The following is a 20,525-nucleotide window of genomic DNA, read 5'->3' as shown; positions in this document are numbered from 1 at the left end:
CTAGTCTCTTGTAAACATCACTAGTCTCTCATAGACACCACTAGTCTCTCACAGACATCACTAGACTCTCATATGACTTAACTAGTCTCTCACAGACATCACTTAACTCTCACAGGACTTAACTAGTCTCTCACAGACATCACTAGTCTCTGACAGTACTTAACTAGTCTCTTGTAAACATCACTAGTCTCTCATAGACACCACTAGTCTCTCACAGACATCACTAGACTCTCATATGACTTAACTAGTCTCTCACAGACATCACTTAACTCTCACAGGACTTAACTAGTCTCTCACAGACATCACTAGACTCTCACAGGATTCAACTCATCTCTCACAGACATCACTTAACTCTCACAGGACTTAACTAGTCTCTCACAGACATCAATATACTCTCACAGGATTGAACTCAACTCTCACAGACATCACTTAACTCTCACAGGACTTAACTAGTCTCTCACAGACATCACTAGACTCTCACAGGATTCAACTCATCTCTCACAGACATCACTTAACTCTCACAGGACTTAACTAGTCTCTCACAGACATCACTAGACTCTCACAGGATTCAACTCAACTCTCACAGACATCACTTAACTCTCACAGGACTTAACTAGTCTCTCACAGACATCACTAGACTCTCACAGGATTGAACTCATCTCTCACAGACATCACTAGACTCTCACAGGACTTAACTAGTATCTTGTAGACATTACTAGTCTCTCACAGGACTTAAGTAGTCTCTCACAAACATCACTAGTCTCTCACATGACTTAGCTAGTCACTCACAGACATCCCTAGTCTCTCACAGACGTCACTAGACTCAAACAGACATCACTAGACTCGCACAAGACTTAACTAGAATCTCAAAGACATCACTAGTCTTTTCTTAGAGGGCTTAACTCGTCTCTCACAGACATCTAGACCCTCACAGAACTTAACTAGTCTATCACAGACTACTCTAGACTCTCACAAGACTTACCTAGTCTCTCATAGACATCACTAGTCTCTTAAAGGACTTAACTAGTCTCTCACAGCACTTAGTTAGTCTCTCACAGACATCTCTAGTCTCTCATAGACATCACTAGTGTCTCAGAGACATCACTAAACTCTGACAGGACTTTAATAATCTCTCACAGACATCTCTGACAGACATCACTAGTCTCTCATAGGACTTAACTAGTCTCTCTGAGACATCACTAGTCTCTCACTGGACCTAACTAGTCTCTCACAGACATCACTAGTCTCTGACAGGACTTAACTAGTCTTTTGTAAACATCACTAGTCTCTCATAGACACCAGTAGTCTCTCACAGACATCACTAGACTCTCACATGACTTAACTAGTCTCTTGTAGACATCACTAAAATATGACTCTCGCATAAAAATAATTTAAATGGAAAAACTTGACCAGAACTCAGAGTTGCAAAGCTTGTGCAAATCAAAACTGCTATGATCAGATGCTTTAAGTGCTGTTTCTCACGGCTGTATTTTTCTTATTTAAGTCAGGGCTTTCTAAACTTAGTCCATCAGGACCGGTGTCCTGCATATTTTAGTTCCAACCCGGATTAAACAGACCTGAAGCAGCTAATCAAGCTCTTTCTAGGTATACTAGAAACTTCCAGGCAGGTGTGTTGAAGGAAGTAGAAGCTAAACTATGCAGGACACCAGCCCTCCAGAACCGAGTTTGGACACACTTTCTCTAAGTGAAGTGATTCAGTGAAGAACAGCGGTATTCTTGCGAGTGTTATTTATTTTTAAGTGAGGTTCACATAAGTGAGTGGGCTTGACAAATCCCCTGTAGAAACAAACGATAATGAGCATTTGTTTGTATTTCCTCTTCCTGTTGAATCCCTGAATGCCTCAGTTTTAAGTCACCTTGGAAAAATTCATCTGCTAAATTACTAATTGTAAGTGATAAGAACAAATTGTTTGCTAAGAAATTGTTTGAATTTATTGTCCGACCTTAACTCAAACTGGAATTACCAAAATAGGCACAGGCTTGCCAAATCCTCCAAAATAGAATTTTGGGTGAGATCTGCACATACTTACTGAAAGTTTATTTTGCTCTCTTATCTCAGATCACATCTAAAACCAAAGTATTGCATTATTTTCATTTCAGGAGCCGGTGTGACAGGAAATCATGTACATTTTACCCTTCTGGGAGTTTCCAAAGCAGAAGCAGAAATCCCAGGTGAAATGATGGAATGAATCATTTGAATCATCAATGATGGAATCACTGATGAAAGAGTGAAAAGACGAGGTCAGATGAGGTTGGACAGGCAGATAAATGAAAGCAGGTGAGTCTGTTACAGGCAAACGGGGGAAAATACCAGCAATGGTTACCAGAAATTGAACATAAAATAACACTCTGTAACAATGTTTCCCATGTTATTGTTCCCTGTAGAGTTCCAACTTATAACTAGTAAATCAATGCCTTTACACATGAATCTGCATTTAACCTTAAAATATACTGCTATTCACCATAATAACACAACAATAATAGAACACAAAGGCAATATGTGTATATTTAATTTAGTTTTGTTAATTCATAGATGTGAATTTCATTATTGTATCTTGATCTCTGCTCTGTCGACTTTAGATGTTGAAAATCCAACTCTGCAGTTTAACAAAATAACTTTTAGCAACATTTTACTAGTTCGAAACAATAAAATGTATCAAAAAGAAGTCTGAAAAATGACAGATAATTTCTGGAAGCTAGCTAAAAGGTTTTTGTACTGTAATAGACAACACCAACCCAGACAATATATCACTTTAAACTCTTAAAACTGTTAATAAAAGTCACTTTCGTACAGAAAAGTCACTTTTCAAGGTTAAAAAAAATGTTGGAAGAAAGACCAACGTCCCATAATGCAATTCACAAGCAGAAATAAATGGGAAGCAATAAAACAATAAAAGCATGAATCACAAAATACAGAAAACTGCTTATTTACAAATATATTTTAGAGTCTTGATGATGCTCAAGTAAAGAAACCTACACATAAAACATTAAAACAAAATTAGCACAAGTCCTCTAAAGTGCAACAAAACTCATCACTTTAGCACTTTTTTCTTTGTTGTGTGGAAACAAGTTTTTCTAAACAGAAACTAAAAGAAAAGGACCTTCCCTGGCTTCCTATAAGTTGTCTAAAAAGAGTGATTTTCTTTTACAAGATTATAAGACTGATTTACTGGAAGGACTCAGGACATTTTCCAGGAAAATCTAAAGAATGTGATGTTTACAAGCCTCTCTTCAAATAAAACAAATGCTCATACATTTATGAGCTCATATCTTGGAGAAAACCAGTACTTGTTAATATAGTGACCAGTTCAACTCATGTAAGAGAAACACCTCATATACCAGGATATTTAGAGAATTAAACGCACCTAAATATTACATATTTTTATATCCAATATATGAATCACCATTGACAAACTATTTCAACAACAAGGGAGTGTAATACTACTGAACACATCACAATGTATCAGTTTTTTCTGTTTTATTTGTTTGTTTATATTAATTTTTATGGTAATTGCACATGAATATTAGTGATTCAGGATACGTGGTGAAAGCCAGAAATTCTACACAGCTTCTCACTTCGAAACCAGGAACATTTGTGACTCGCTACTCAATGACAAACACATTGGTTTTCCACAAAACAGATGGATGAGAGAAGAAACAGATGAGAGAGAAATGACTGGTCTTACGAAAGCCTTCAGTCTTTTCTGTGCCATTGTGAGCTTCAGTAGAAGTATGACCTAAAATCTCTCTCAGGTCTTATGCTAATTAAATTAAAGCCTGTAACATTTATTATAATGTCCGCAGTATTGAAGCTGATAATATTGTTATTATAAATATGTTTACTTACCCGGCACTAGAAACCTTCCTCAGAGATTTTGGTTCAGATTGACTTGATGACACCTCTTAGTTTCTGCACATTTATGATGTGAATCTCTCCCATTCATCCAAATCTCAGAGGGGCTCATTTGATGGAGCCTTAAAAATAAAAAGGATAAATTATACTTTAAAATCATTAATAAAAATGCTACTAATTAAAACATATTTTATAAAAATAACATTGAATATAGTTTGCTAAACTAAGATATAATATGAATTGATTATGATCATATCAAAATATCAACTATTTAAAAATAAAGTCATTCAAAAACTGAATTTTAATAAATAAATAAATAAATAAATAAAATAGAATGAAATAGAATGAAAAGCTAATAGCTTGGTAATCAAACAGGTACAAACTTGAATACTGTTAGAATGTCAAAGCACTATTTGTCTGTGCACTAATTTTACCCAGCATATGCTTTTGTACCCCGTCAAGACGCCTGCCTTGAAAATATCTGTAAATTAAATCAATTTACCCTAAATAAAGTGAAAGGAAAGTGGGCACATATTTGTACTGTTTTGAAATAAATCACTTAGAAAAATGTAAAAACTTTTGTCCCATCAAAATGATTACTATTTTTATTACAACCCACAAACACAGATAGAGAGCGAGAGACTTATCATCTGACACCTATTTCTATTTTCAAGTGACCCCAGTAAGACATGTTCCTGGAGCAATATCAGCATCCCTCAACCTAAACCTAAAACTTAACCTAACGCACCTCTAAATATCAGAGAAATCTGGAGAAATGTTACTGCAGTGATGGTCCAGGATCAACACAGATGCTGAGCCAAAAACCTGCCCTATTTGGCCAAATCATTTCAGATGCTTTGCCTTCACCAAGTTAGAACTAAAAAGAACAAAAGCCATCATATCTAAGATCTTCTTCACTTCATTAGAAATAAACTTAAAAGATGGGGATTTAGAATTAATGGGATAGACACCAAGACACTAAATTTTACTCACTCTTAAGTGGTTTCAAAGTTTTAGGAGTTTATTTCTCCTGTTACACACAAAAAAAGTAATTGAAGAAAGCTGAAATCCTGTAACAATTAATCTACAGATTAGGAAAAAAATATATGTCACTGCTTACAGGTTTTCTTCAAAATAACATCTGTTGTGTTTAAAAGAAGACAGTAAATTAAGCCAGTTTAGAAGTGGAGGATAAGTAAATGATGACAGAATATTTAGTTTTGGGGGTTTTCCATGTTGGTACTACTGTTCAATTATTTGGGGTTTGTAATACATTTTTAAATGTTTTTGGAAGAAGTCTTCAATGCTCACCAATGCTGCTTTTATTTAACCAATGTTATTGTTAAAATATATTAGTGTTAAAATATATTATTAAATATCATTTCAACTGAAATGAAGTCCCTTGTAAATATTGTAATATACAGATCTTTTAATATATTTTAACAGAACATTTTTTCGTGTGACAGCAAAGCTAAATTTTAAGTTGTCTTTCTTGTTTTCATCATCAGTGATAAAAATTGTTAACAATATTTATGTAGCCTATGTTTTTGGTGAAGGGCAACCCTGGCTTATTCAGTTGTCATTTCTGTGTGGAGTTTGCATGTTCTCCGGGTGCTCCAGTTTCCTCCACAGTCCAAAGACATGTATTATAGGTGAATTCAGTATACTAAAATGGCCGTAGGGTATGTTTCTCAGTACTGGGTTGCAGCTGGAATGGCATCTGCTGCGTAAAACATATGCTGGATAAGTTGGTGGTTCATTCTACTGTGGATACCCTTGATAAATAAAGGGACTAAGCCAAAGAAAACGAATGAATGAATGTTTTCGTGAAAAGAGTTCATCTAGAGTTTATATAGAGACATCTTTCAGAATGTGTTGATTAAACAGTAAACATTTAAACACTTTTTTAATATTTGGAACAATGTAAAGTCTTTACTGTCAGGTTTGATCAAATGAATGCTGAATCCTGAGTAGTAGTATAAATACCAGAACACAGGGTAATTTTGGTATAAATAGCAGTTAGGAGAAGCAAAAAAAAAAAAGCAAGTCAAACAGGCTGTTTTTGACATTTTAGCCTTCAGCTTTGGCATGAAATCTCTGAATTAAAATCGCTGTTGAAACCCTAAATCACATTATTTATAAAAGGGGAGGTTTTGATTTCAGGACAAGCATCTAAAATAGAGATATCAGCATTTGGACAGTAACAGGACCCTAAAGAATCTGACAACCAAGGGAGTCCAAATCTAATCTAACCTAAATTCCGAGCAACTACATTCCAAAGCCGTCATTCAATCCAATTTAGTGTAAAACAAGAACGAATCAAAACGCCAGGTCTTTGGTCTGCAGAATGAGATGGGTCCAGTTGTAATAAATAATGCATGTTTTAGGTTTTCCAGTCAATTTTAATGTGGTCAGACCTAAACAGGTTCCTCATTTACCCCCTGCTTAAAAGTCTTAAAAGTCACTCATCTGGGAAAATAACTGTCAGGAGATGTTTTTGAAGGAAATGAGCGTAACTGAACTAAATGCAGAGGCATGACGATGCTCAAATGAAAAGAGCAAGAGTTGTGATGTACAGAGCAGTAACCATATGAAGATGCTGGAGAACAGACTGTGATCCTCTCAAGTAAATGTTGTCTTTTGATACTCACAATCTTCTTTTTATTCTTTGATTTAAAAGTTGGAAATACTTTTGCATCCTATAATTCTTTTTAAAAAAATCATTTTGTTTTGGATGTCTCCTACATAAGACTTTCATGTATTTATTGTTAAAAAAAAAAATCATAATATAGGTTTAAAATAACTTCATTAAGATTCTCAAAAATAAATTGATCACTTTCATTAGAAGATATGTTATTTCTAAACCCCTACTTTCTGATATCCTGCTATACTCTGATTGCCCCACTACCAGAACTTATTTGAAATTAAATGTTAAATTTGTGTCTTACATAATGTTTTTTTCCCCCTGCATTTGCAAAGATTGCATTGATTTTACTATATCAATTTGAGTCCAAATCTAAGGATCAACCACTGGGAGAACCCACACAAGTTGATCCTTTCGTCACCAGTACAAAATGAGTAAGACTTTTAAACAGTTTTTAACCAAGTTTGTGGTAAATTATGAGATCTTCTAGCTGTAGTAATAATAGGTATATGATTGCATGGGTTTTTCAAAGAGTGTGTATCGATGTGTATTTATTCAAGAGTTTGTATGAATGTCAAAGCAATGAATCTTTTAGCAAGGGAAGTACGTAGATCCAAATTTGTGAATCATAAAATTTTGATCAAAGTTTACAATGTCAAATTCACTGTCACAAATTACAGGTCACCCACACAAGAGAAATGCATGAGAGGGCAGGATAATACTAAGAATCTCATAGAGCAAATCAAAAACTATAGCTGCATTGTAAAAAAAAAATTGTATTGTTTATTTTCAGCAGCTAGGGTGCCGGGGAAAAAAAACTGTAAAATAACAGCTGTTATAGGCTGGAAATAGGCTGGAAAATTATGTATTTTTTGTTTACAGTGTGAATTTTTTCACCAGTCCTGTGCTAAAAAAAATAAGGATCTCAGCATTTAGTGTCTCCACATTTAAGAAAATTTGGACTGAAAGTCTTGTCTAGCAGTGACCAAACCTTCAGCAGAAAGAATCAAAGCCTTGACTTCCCTTTACTGAGGAGCATGTACACTAAAAAACCTGGTTGCATAAAATGTATAAGGTGATTAAAATTAAGTTTATGAGTCAACTGAACTTATATTAAGCTAAACAAACTTAAAACAGCCTGCATAACTTAATTAAGTTTGAACATGCTTGACTTGACCTAAAAACTGTTGTCAGGACTAAGTAATTGTATAATGTTTACAGTGTAGAGTGGAAAGAAAACTAGTCTAGTTCACTTTAGTGTTTAAGGAAGTATAATGAACTTGGGTTCAATTAAATATTATGTTCGTCCTAAGACTGAACCAAGAGTTTCATCACACAGCAAAACAGGTAAATCTTGAAGTTGAAAACATGGAAATAATGAAATGGCAGCCTAGAGCCCCGAGTTAAACCTAAATGAAAATCTCAGAAAATTCCTCCAAGACAAAAATGTGGGGAGTGGGGGGTAACTATACCCTGGAGGGATCATCAAGATTGCAGCCGAAAAGTGAGAGAGACAAACTAAAAACTGTAAGGATAAGTTCAAATAGGACTAAATATTGTCCTCAAAATTTAGAAAACTAAAAGCTGTCCTCTAATTTTGATTTCCAATTTAGATTGTTTTTGGGAAGAAGCAAAATTCCAGATGAACTGTCTTTTTAAGAGACAATTAATGTATTGCGCACTTAGATCTTTAAAACATTGTAGACCTTTTACACTGTCAAACAGCTTATACAATACGACAAACGGCTACAAAAGCATAAGGCGCTTTAATAAATCAAAATTCTTACATGCAGCCTCTTGGAATAAGATGGTTTGGTCAATGAATTGATCCTAAATCAATTTAAAATAGACAAGGTATTACTTATAAGCATCTTGTGCATGACTGATGGAGATTTACCACACAAACCGTCTTAGGAAAAGTATTATGTGGAGTGATTGAGTGGTTGGGTGGATGGAGATGGATGGCTCAATGATAACCCCCACTACCCACTGCCTTTGTGGAGGCCAGCGCTATTAGCATGTCCATGTAACAATAAATCCCCAATCCCACACACACACAAAGTCCCGCAGGCCCTCAGTGCTCCACAGCAGTGATGGATGGGCCCCTTCAGGCCTGTGGAGGAACCGGCCTGTGTGTCGCTGTCAGTGTTCAAATTAAAGCCGCACTCCTCCCAGAATCCCTCCCAAACACCTTGACTGAAGGGGAGGACGCACACAGAGGAAGCCCTGGTTTTGTTTCTGTAACCTTTGACTCCCGGAGCCCATCAATAATGTCCCAGCAGCAGAGAAAGAGGAGGGTGGCCTGTCATCCGTCTTCATTGCAGGAGAGGAGAACGTGCGCTCGCTGTCGCTCCTTTCCTCCATCATCACTCCATCTTCTTCCACACTCTCACTTCACTTTCACTCACAGCCTTTTGTCTGTCAGTTCTACCTCACAGCTTTCAGATCATCTGGGCCCGGTTTTTCAAAAGGTTTAATCCGGATCAAATTGATCCAGATTTAGTAATTCTGTTTTTGCGATCCGTGATCAGGTAATCCAGCTTACTTTTTGAGCCAGTTTTTCAAAGCAACATTGGATTGGATCAATCTGATCTGGATAGGAACTTTTCAGGATCACTAAATCTGGATTAACAGTGCTCAAACAGGATAGGAAATCACAATGTAGAACTATAGATATGTAAAGAGCGACAAGTAGAATAGCCAGCGTGGGGTCAATATATATATATTTTTTTTTTAATGAAAACTAAGAAAATGTAATAAATATTAAATTAATAATAATAATAATAAATAAGAAAAACAAGAAAAAGCCCACCCCATCCTTTTCCAGCAGTCCGCTCATCTGAGACCTACAACACAAACACTGTACATTGAGGATATTTATAATAAGTTTCAAATATAGATGTAAATTTAAAAAATACTTAATGTCAAAAACTCCACAATAATCTCAGACTTCCTCATCTGATGTGAAGCGTATCCTTTAGGAGGGGATCTCAAGTCTGGCCTTGGTTTGCTGCAGTTTGGATAGAGTCAGTTGTTTCTCTGCCAGGCGAAGCTGTGCTTCTGCCCTTTCAGTCTCTTTTTGCAATTGTTGAAAGAGATTTCAAAAATCAGTCATTGCCATTTCTTGCATTTTTTGTTTATTCTGTAATCATTGCTATCATCATTAATAAATATTCTAATAAGAAAAATATTTTCCATTGTGATGAATACATACATATATATATATATATATATATATATATATATATATATATATATATATATATATATATATATATATCAATTAGTGACGGAATAAAATTGATTGTTTTTGGTCAGTTTTGACAGCTGTTTGGGGGATTATTTTACGAGGCCAAACTCTTTCTACTTTGCTGTAGGCCTATACAGAAAGGCTAAATACGTTAAAGCCAATAATCACTATAGCCTGACAGATGAACAAATAAAATTAAAACCTTATGAATAAATAGTATATCTCGTAATATACTGCATGATCCAAAAATAGTATTGTTTAATAAATTTTTTTAAGTTTTCATGACATTTTAGGCATGAAATCCACGCTAAATCCACCCTTCTGATGGGATCAGTTTAATCCATGTTTTTTGGATCAAATTGATCCAGATCCTACAAAAAAGGTCCGAAAAACCCAAACTAAAGGTTTGATCCGGATCAAAACAAAGATTGGATTACGTGATCTAATCCGATTATGTAATCCGTTTTTTCTTTTGAAAAACCCATTTTCAAGATTTGATCCAATCCCTTATCCAAAATCCTAGTGGATTACTTTTGAAAAACCGAGCCCTGGATCTAAATGTTGAGGCAAACAGATCTACAAATATCAAAAAAGTTAATATTTGCACCTTAATTCACTCAAATATTGAGTGTGTTTGGCTCTCTCGAGAAATGTTTATGGGGTACGTTTTCAGAATGAGCCTGGGTTGAAGATTTTGCTTCAAAAACAATCTCTTTTGCTAACTAAAGTCTTATTCACACAGGATTAGTATTACTCAATAATAGCAAGTCATAATAATCATACATAACATCTACATATCAGTAATAGTAGTCATTAGCCACATTTCCACTGTCGGGCCAGTGCAAGCCAGGACTTTTATCGGACTGGGCCGGGCCAATAGCCTGGGAGCTTGAGCTGTGAGGCCGAAATCATGTTGAGTTTCCACTGTTAAGCCAATAGCTCGCCGCGCATCACACCCAGAATCAAACGCAACACAACCCACCCAGTACAGCGGGAAGAAGAAGGAAACCCTGGGGTCTCTTCATGCCACCCCTAGTAATATGCCTTTCTGGGTGATCTCCCGTATTGCCCATGCCTAAATCCACCACGGATCGAAATTCACCTCTTTCACCCGGTCTCTCACACACACATACATTCATCTAAATGCACACGTTTCATGCACAAACACACCTTTTAAATGTGACAAAAACTCCTGACAACTGAAAGTTACTGGCTGCTGTGTCTTTAATATGGTGTAAAGATTGTTATGTTATTGAAACATCAAGGAGGATTCAGCAAGAAAAATCACTTATTAAATTAAAACTACTTATTTTATGCAACACCTTTAAAAGGGAAGCATAAAGGCGATCTTAAACAAAAGAAAAAGACCCCTAGCCTATAAGATGTTCTATGTAATATCATAAACTGACCAGCTATGTTTTTTCTTTCCCTTATTTATTTATTTATTTTTGGCACACGTACTGGTGTGCGATCAGAAAAATAGTTGTATTGGCGGCACACCATCTTTACCAGACTCAGGCAAACTCCACCTTTACTTTCACTCCGCCCTAAGGATCCACAGCTGGCTCGCGTTTGCCCAAGGTATGTGGCGGGCCGAAAAAGGCCAGCCATTGGCTTCGAGAAAGCCTCGCGTTGGTTCGATCAGGCCCTGGAAGTTACTGTGGAAACACGACAGCCTTGACTCGCGATAGGTGCAACAGTGGAAACGCGGCTTATAGTAGGGCCAGACCGAATCTGCTGACGTATTTTGCTATTTCTGTGAATTACTGTGGAATGATTTCGAGAGTATCATAGCTAAAAACTTAATATATGAAACTAAATAAACAATACTCTTAAAACTTTTATTTATGTTTACAATGGTGGTGGTGGTGGATGACGAGATTGCACTCAAAAATTTGTAAAGCACTTTGTTTTCAGAAGAGCGCTACTGTATATAAATGTAAGGAATTATTGTTATTACAATGCAAGTACAATTAGATCCACTTATTTGGTAAACAAAGTCTCACCTATAATGTATCTACTAAAAGACAGAAAATATTACTTTACAAATTGTATTGCAAATAAATCATATAAACATTTTCAAATTAGTCAATAATATTATAATTCCAGTGCTAATATTACTGAAGGCCTAGTCATTAATAATTGCAGAGGTTGTCTGTGGTCATAATCCTGTGTGAACCAGCCACGTCTGTAATTTGACAAGTGAAAAATTCTCTTATTTTTGACCAACCATATATACAAAGACCAACCATATATACAAAGACCAACATAAAACTCCATCATCATTTATTTGCTACAAACCTATTTGACTTTTTTCTGTTGAACACAAAATAAGATATTATGAAGAATGATCAAAACAAGCAGCCATAGAGTTCCATTGTATTTTTGTTCCAACTATGGATGTCAATGGATGCTGGTTTCCATAATTCTGCAGAATGTTTTGTTTTGTGTTCAACAGAAGAAAGACACTCATAAAAGTTTAGAAGCACTTGAGTGTAAGTGCATGGTGAGGAAATTTTCATTTTTGGGTGAACTATCCCTTTAAATTTCCCAGTTTATACAGTCCAGTTTAAATGTCTTATTTTACCCTGGGATTCAGCCATCTCATTGCTAAATTAACTATGCTTTTCCACTTCAAATGCACCTTTGATCAGCTGGCCAAGTGATTGTTGGTCACTGTCCTGCTAGTGAACAGATAAACTGCAGCGTAAAGAGAGAGAGACAGATTGAGATCAGTTCACAGATCACCATATTTCCATAATCAGTCTGATATGAAGCCATGGCAGACGCTATGCAAACATCTCACCGCTGTTCGTCCCTCTTCAGCTTTTTCATCTGACCCGTTTGCAAAACACACTGGCAGATTTTAACAATAACTTATATAAAGGCATATAAACATGCAGGGTATTTTTAACTCCCTTCCGTAACAGACAAAGATCCACAGGTGACATGCTATCAGCCATCGCCATCACAGACCGACTGCTTTTATCTCGTTCATTTTCTGTCTTCCTTTTCTGTTCTGAGCAAATGTTTATTCTGCGCTCTTCTGCACGCTATCTGTGCGTCTCTGGACATCCAATGAGACGGTGACCTCACATGGCCTCTGCCGCACGGAACACACCAATAAATAAATACAAATGAATAATAGACAAAAAAAAATAAATATTTCTAAAGTGGCGTTCATTATCAAAGAGTGAAAAAGCTGAATAAGACTACATCCCACCTCATTCATCTTAAATTGTTTTCACACTTTACCATTTTCTAAAGCAGTTCACGAAGTTCCCAAAATGGGGTTTGTAAACAGCAGGTCTGCCTGGTGAAATGTTTATACACCTAACAGAAACAAGCATATACACAACAGCTGCCTGATTCTGGAAAAACAACAACTGTCAGTTAGATATTTTGTTGTTCTGCTATACAGTGTACACTCACCGGCCACTTTATTAGGTACACCTTACTAGTACGGGCTTGGACCTCGTTTTGCATTCAGAAATGCCTTAATAATTCGTGGCATAGATTCAACAAGGTACTGGAAAAATTCCTTAGAGATTTTGGTCCATATTGACATGACAGCATCACACAGTTGCTGCAGATTTGTCGGCTGCACTTCCATGATATGAATCACCCGTTCCACCACATCCCAAAGGTGCTCTATTGGATTGAGCTCTGGTGACTGTGGAGGCCATTTAAATACAGTGAACTCATTGACAGGTTCAAGAAACCAGTCTGAGATGATTCACGCTTTATGTCATGGCTGGAAGTAGCCATCAGATGATGGGTACACTGTGATCATAAAGGGATAGACATGGTCAGCAACAGTACTCAGGTGGGCTGTGGTGTTGACACGATGCTCAATTGGTACTAATGGGCTCAAAGTGTGCCAAGAAAATACCCCCCACACCATTACACCACCACCACCTGCCTAAACTGTTGATACAAGGCAGGATGGATCCATACTTTCATGTCATTGATGCCAAATTCTGACTCTACCATCTTGAAGTCGCAGCAGAAATAGTCTCATCAGACCAAGCAACGTTTTTCCAATCTTATATTGTCCAATTTTAGTGAGCCTGTGTGAATTGTAGCCTCAGTTTCCTGTTCTTAGCTGACAGGAGTGACACCTGGTGTGGTCTTCTGCTGCTGTAGCCCATCCACCTTAAGATTCGACCATCCATTTTAGCTGAAATATTTAGACCAGCCCATCTGGCATTAAAAACAATGCCACATTCAAAGTCACTTAAATCATCTTTCTTCCTCATTCTGATGCTCGGTTTAAACTGCAGCAGATCGTCTTGTCCATGTTGCCTTAATGCATTGAGTAGCTGCCATGTGATTGGCTGATTTGCATTAACGAGCAGTTGGACAGGTGTATCTAATAAAGTGGCAGGTAAATGTATATACGTGTATAAAAAGTATCCTAGAGTAATTAATAAGTAACACTTTAATTTAAGGTTAGACAAGGTCCATGCACTTACAATATAATGAATTATGCATAATTGCATATAATTAACCCACATTTTAACCCCAACCATTTAGTTAGTCTATGCAATTATGATTACTTAGTTACAGTGCAACTATGCATTTAACTTCTATGTCACCTTAAAATAAAATGTAACCAATATTTTTTTAAATATGCATCCTTATTTATTTAAATGCATGTTCAGTAATTTGGCAGTACTATTTTTACTTTGATGGATAGTTTACCAAAAAAAGATTGTCAAAAATGTCATAATTTACTCATTCTCTAATTGTTCCCACCCATTTTGAGTTTCTTTTAGATCTTTAGATCCACCTGAGTGAATAGTCATTTTTGAGTTACTATGCCTTTAATAAATGTGTATGCAAAGAGCATGATCTATATTTAAGTCATTTTCTCAATAGTTTGTAAAATACGTTATTTATCCATTTCATCCTTATGTGTTTTGGTTGTCCTACCCGGGAGATCACAACATCTGCTGAAGCGGGACATCCATCTGTTTGTGGCAGATCATCCCTCTTCTTTTTCTTTGTAACGGCCCATTTGAGGACACGGGACAATCGTTTTGTTCTGCTAAAAACAACATGCAAATGTGAAGCCTGATTTTGATCACATCTTCTCTTTCCTTCTCTCGAACACACGCACAAAGCTCAAATCTGAAGCTGACACGGCTGTGTGTGTGTCAGAAACAGATAAGGACATTACAAGTACATAGAAGGTTTTATGGTTGGCATAATCACTCTGAGCATTCCTTTGCTCTACATGGATGGCTTATTATTTCATCAGATTTATAAACACAGGTTAATGTATAGCAAGTGGTATGATGACTACAGCTAAAAGTGATTAGTTTGATTTATTGACTCAAAGGGAGTAAACTGGTTTCTTTAAAGGTGACTAGTTGAAATTACTTTAGGAGAAAAAACCTTTTGCCTTAAAGTCCCCAAGAAATCAAATCTAACGATATGCTTTTCACATTGTCAGTTTAGTGGTGAATAATTCATCTGTGCATGTCATTAAGACAGAAAAAAATATTTGCCCTTCTAATCTTTAATTGAGATCTGAAAATGCACTTCCTGTTTGTTTTCAGTTCTTAGATTATGTGACTGAGGTATTGGGCAGGTTAACATACTTAACCATGCCCCTCCAACTGTCAGTTTTGACAACAAACAGAAATGGTGAGCAGGAGGAGTCTGTTAAGTTGTAATAACTCTTTCTAAAACCCCTTTCCCGATCTTTCTGAATGACAAATTTACTACATCCAATCAAACCACATAAAAAAGGAAGCCACGGCCACTGTACTTTTTTAAAATTCCGTTTCTCTAGGAACTGCGTCCCAATACAAAAAAAAAAAAAAAGATCACAGCTTGCGGTTCATTGTGACTAAAATTATTTAAATTAACTATATGCATAATTATAAAATTTAAGTCAACTTAACATTTCCAACTTATTTAATTAAGTCATCAAGTTTACTCACTTTTTTAAAGCAAAATAATTAGGATTTCTGCAGTGTATTGTTTGAGCTACAAACTACGAAACTACTCAAGTACAATTGGCTCAACACGAAAATACGGATTAAGCAAAAGTGATTAAAATTTTTTTTTGTTATCCTTGCTGATTAAAAAAATTCAAGTTAACAGCTCCAGCACTCAAGCAAATACAAACAAAAACAAAAACATAGACAGGCAAAACTAAAGTAATATATTTGAAGTCAGAATTATTAGCCCCCCTTTTGAAATTTAAAAAAAAAAAATTTACTAAGTCAAGCTGTATAGAAGTGTCTTGCAAAATATCTAGTAAAATATTATTCATTGTCATCAAAGAAAACATTAAAAAAAATCAGTTATTAGAGAAAAAATATTAAAATGATTGTTTAGAAAAGTGATTTAGAAATCTTCTCTCTGTTAAACTGAAATTATGGAAAAAATAACCAAGGGGCTAATAATTCAGGGGGGCTAATAATTCTGACTTAAACCGTACATGTAGCTCCTGTCTTGTGAAGCGTTATTTTCCATGAACTGGTTATTTCAGAGTTTGATTTAAGTTAAAAATAATGGTTTTGCCTGTATAGCCTTTGTTTTAGTTTTTTTTAACCACTGGATTCACCAATGACACATTTATAGTTTCAGCTATAAAATGTCTTTAACGTTCTAAAAACATCACCTCAATGGGGAGTAAATAAACAGCAAATTATTTTAGGTGGATTATTCATTCATTCATTTCCCTTTGGATTAGTCCCTTTATTTTTCTGAGGTCAGCATAGTGGAATGAACTGAAGTGGGGAACATTCAAACACACTCATTCACACACATAGACTATGGACAATTTAGCTTGTTCAATTCACCAATAGCACAACCAGAGCACCAGGAGGAAACCCATGCAAACACAGTAAGAACATGCCAGAAACCCCAGCTAACACAGCAAGAACTCGAACCAGTTACCTTCTTGCTGTGCTGTGACAGTGCTAGCCACTGAGCCACCGTGTCACCTTTGAGTGGATTAGTCCATCTTTTTTTTTTTAAACAAGAAGCTGTGACCCTTTTGCAGGTTCGTTTTAGTGGATAGAAAGTCTAAAAGGAGAGTAATTATTTGGAATCAAAATCTTTTCGCAGAAATGTAAAAGCCTCTACTGCAATCAATTTTATATATCCATGAGCAGAAAAATAATAATAATTTACTGACCCCAAACTTTTGAAAGACCATATGTATACACGAATTTGATCCCACAAGCGTGTTATTATAGGTCAGGCTTAAAATGAAACACTCAGCTTTTTAAAATATAGAGTCTCCTGCTCCATCGTATCCTTAGGCTGGGAAGGTTAAATAACAGAATCAAACGGCGAACAGCTCTTCAAATCATCTCTAACTCAATGAAGTCACCGTTGTCTGCAGACGTCTAGCATACAATTACAGCGCACTGAAGTGTTACAGAAAACTTTCCAAGAGAGCTGGATCCCCAAACTCCCTCGCCATGGGTTTATGACAAAAGTATAAATCATTGAAGCAAGTCCTTTATCTTGGGTCGTAAGTAGAAACAATTTATCTTCAGTTTACATTTGGCTCAATGGGGCTGAAGCTGCCAGAACTTCCGAACTTCGCCACTGGTGAGGGAGGGAGAGACGGGCACTGGGAAGGGCAGTAGGAGGCAGGATTCATCATCCGGTTATAAGCTGGCAATCCTCGGTTCCTGAACCCTAACAAAAAGCCTGTCGCGCTCAAGTGAGCCCCAAAAGATTTGTTTTGCCTCAAAACGTGGGGGATCAGCAGAGCCGGAGGGCCACGGTGTCTCTTCTGAGAGGATGAAACCGTGGAAGAGGAAACTGGGTTTGTGGAGTGGTCACAGTTCAGTAATGTCCTCCACACACTAACATCAATGCTGGGGGCAGGGGGCATATCGCTCACTGCATGATGGCACAGCGATTATACAGTTTTGTGCAAGGCAGGTTTTGTGTCGCACTGAAAAGGCGGAAGATTGAGAAAATGAATGAGAGAAGAGTTCTGCCATGTGAAGCGTTTCAGCTGCTTCTAGGTCATCTAAGGTCTCATCTGATCACACTGTCAAGTCAAGCATATAACAAAATACATACTTTATGTCATTGTAAACACATCATACGTTCAGGTCAAGTTTATACAGGGTATATGCAAGAACCATAAAGGTAATTTCAATTTCTTTTAAGATTTAAGAAGACCATCTCAGAATATTTTAAGACCTTATCGTTACTTCAAGTTCTAATCAGTCTCAAACCTTTAACTTAATAAACAGTTGTTAATAAACAATTGTAGTTAAATAAATCACTGAAGCAAAACCATGCAACATAATGTGACAGGCTTCAGCCACTGTTTAAACTCGTCTTTCTCCAACCAGGAGTAATAAAACTTCCCATTCCCATCAGTTTCGCTACATGTGGATAGCGTCTCTTCACCTTCTGAAGCTTGACAGGGCATGCTCCGGCCTGAACCAATCGCGTGGGTTGAGTACACTGTTGTTAAAATTAGGAGGAAAATAAATATATTTATGATTTTTGAGTCAAACACTTGGACAACATTTGAACAAAATTTAGGACCACATAAAAACGTGATTAAGATTTTTTAAATATGTTTTAAGGGCCTTAATTTTCTCATAATTGATTTATCAACTTTTAATACTTTTTAAGACCCTGCAGACACCCTGTTATATTTGTCATTAGAGCATAACTGGACCAGGGCTGGTATTCTTAACTGAATTCAATTCACTTACAGCAGGGGTGTCCAAACTCCGTCCTGGAGGGCCATTGTGTTGGAGAGTTTATCTCCAACTTTCCTAAACACACCTGCCAGGAGGTTTCTAGTATATCTAGTAAGAGCTTGATTAGCTGGTTCGAGTGTGTTTGATTAGGGTTGGAGCTAAACTCTCCTGGACACAGGCCTTCCACAACTGAGTTTGGACACCCCTGATTTACAGTGAGTGAATTTGAAGTTAAACAAAAAATAGAAGAACCTCAGCATATTTTATTTTTCAGTTACTTTTCCACATCTTTATTTTACATTCCTACTTCATGTGTATATACTACACTCACAAAAATAAAGGTAGACTGGGGTGGTACCTTTACAAGAGGAACACACTTGTACTTTTAAGAACTAATCCATATCTTAAAAATATCAATATGGCGCCTTTGGGGAGAAAAGTGCAGCTTTTGAAAATTTAGGCTGTACTTTTTAATGAACAAAAAATCCTAAAACAGAAACCACAGTGAAAAAATGCTGGGTTCAATGATTCCTTCATGTTGTGTCACCACAAATGAATATGTTAACTTAATTGGTTTAACAAATGTAAATGAACTGAACTTAAAACAGTCATATTGCTCTTAGAGAAATCAGGAATTGTGTTGACTCATTTTAAGTAAGTAGTTTGAACAAGCATCAAGCAAAAACTTTTTTTGAGTGCAATATACATGTAAAGGCAAAATCATTAGCCCTCCAGTGAAATTTGAATAATTTTTCAAATATTTCCTGATGATTTTACTATTTCCTGATGCTTAACTGAGCAAGGAGAGTTTTCACAGTATTACCTACTAAATTTTCCTATATATAAGAAATTATTATGATTTTAATTTGCCTGAAAAAAAAAATACAAATTTAAAATCTACTATTAGCCCCCTTAAGATTTTTTTTCTCGTTTATTTTCTGAACAAACCACTGTTATGGCTTATTTATACTTCTGCGTCAAGCGCACATGGTCCGGAGCAGTCTTTGCACGGTCGCAAAGCCCAGGTAGGTTTGGTAGCGGTGACAAGTGTGGGCGGTGCTCAGAGCCACGAGCCCAATAGAGCTATTATTTAAGTGTTGAGTCCCGTGAACGAGCTCCAGATGGAAGCTTTGTTTTGTGTTCACCTCAAGATTAAAGTTGTTGCACGTCCTCCGGTTCCTGCCTCAGAATAAGTGCGTGTTAGATACTTGTAGCATTCAGAAATAAACAACACCCGTGAAGAAACTCAACACAGAGGAACATAAAAACCTAACGCCAGCTAGCGTTTTGAAAGTGTTATTGCAGAGCAACACAAACATCACGCAGAAGTATAAAGGCACAACTACGTGCAAGGCAGGAGCCGTGGGTCACACCGATCACTCAACGCTGAACTATAAATCAGCCTTTAACATGTTAATTACCTAATTAACTTAGGTTAGTCTTTAAGCTTAGTACTAGTACCTTACAAAATTTATGCACATGGCAAAGACAAAAGAAATGAGCTATTAGAAATAAGTTATTAAAACTCTTGTTTAAAATGTGTAAAAAAAAATCTCAATTAGACAGAACTTTAGAAATATTTGAAAAATAATACAAATTTCACTGGAGGGCAAATAATCCTGTCTTTGACTGCATGTTTAAGGTCTCATTTGTTACCATTAATTAATGTGTTAACTAAAATGACTTACCACTGAGAAATATATACATATATTATATATATATATATATATATATATATATATATATATATATATATATATATATATATATATATATATATATATATATATATTTTTTTTTTTTTTTTTTTTTTTTTTAAATCTTCAATAACATTACTTGATGTTAGGTCACATGTTAGGTTTGATCCTGTTCAGCAGAATTTCTAAGACAACTGCAATCCTTCAAAATTGCCTACAAGAACACAAGCATCAGAACTGGATATAAGCACAGTGGAAGAAGGTTATCTGGTCCAATAAATCCAGTTTAATTTGACATCATCTGGATGGCTGTGTGCTGTTTACCTGAGGAAGTGATGCACTGTGGCTGATGACAAGCAGT

At 36.1% G+C, this 20,525-nt stretch overlaps 1 long non-coding RNA gene across 1 annotated transcript in view; it reads left to right on the top strand.

The window, feature by feature from the left end:
- The first annotated feature begins 2,121 nt into the window (after window positions 1–2,121).
- LOC141375364 (uncharacterized) overlaps window positions 2,122–20,525 on the top strand; it is a 47,553-nt gene continuing 29,149 nt past the window's right edge. Inside the window, exon 1 of the long non-coding RNA XR_012383290.1 lies at window positions 2,122–2,299. This is a non-coding gene — a long non-coding RNA (uncharacterized lncRNA). The remainder of the gene's footprint in view (window positions 2,300–20,525) is intronic.

This window comes from Danio rerio, chromosome 7 (genome assembly GCF_049306965.1).
Source record: "Danio rerio strain Tuebingen ecotype United States chromosome 7, GRCz12tu, whole genome shotgun sequence".
NCBI lineage: Eukaryota > Metazoa > Chordata > Actinopteri > Cypriniformes > Danionidae > Danio > Danio rerio.
Note: the sequence above shows the minus strand (reverse complement) of the source record. Positions and strands in the feature narration are given on the sequence as shown.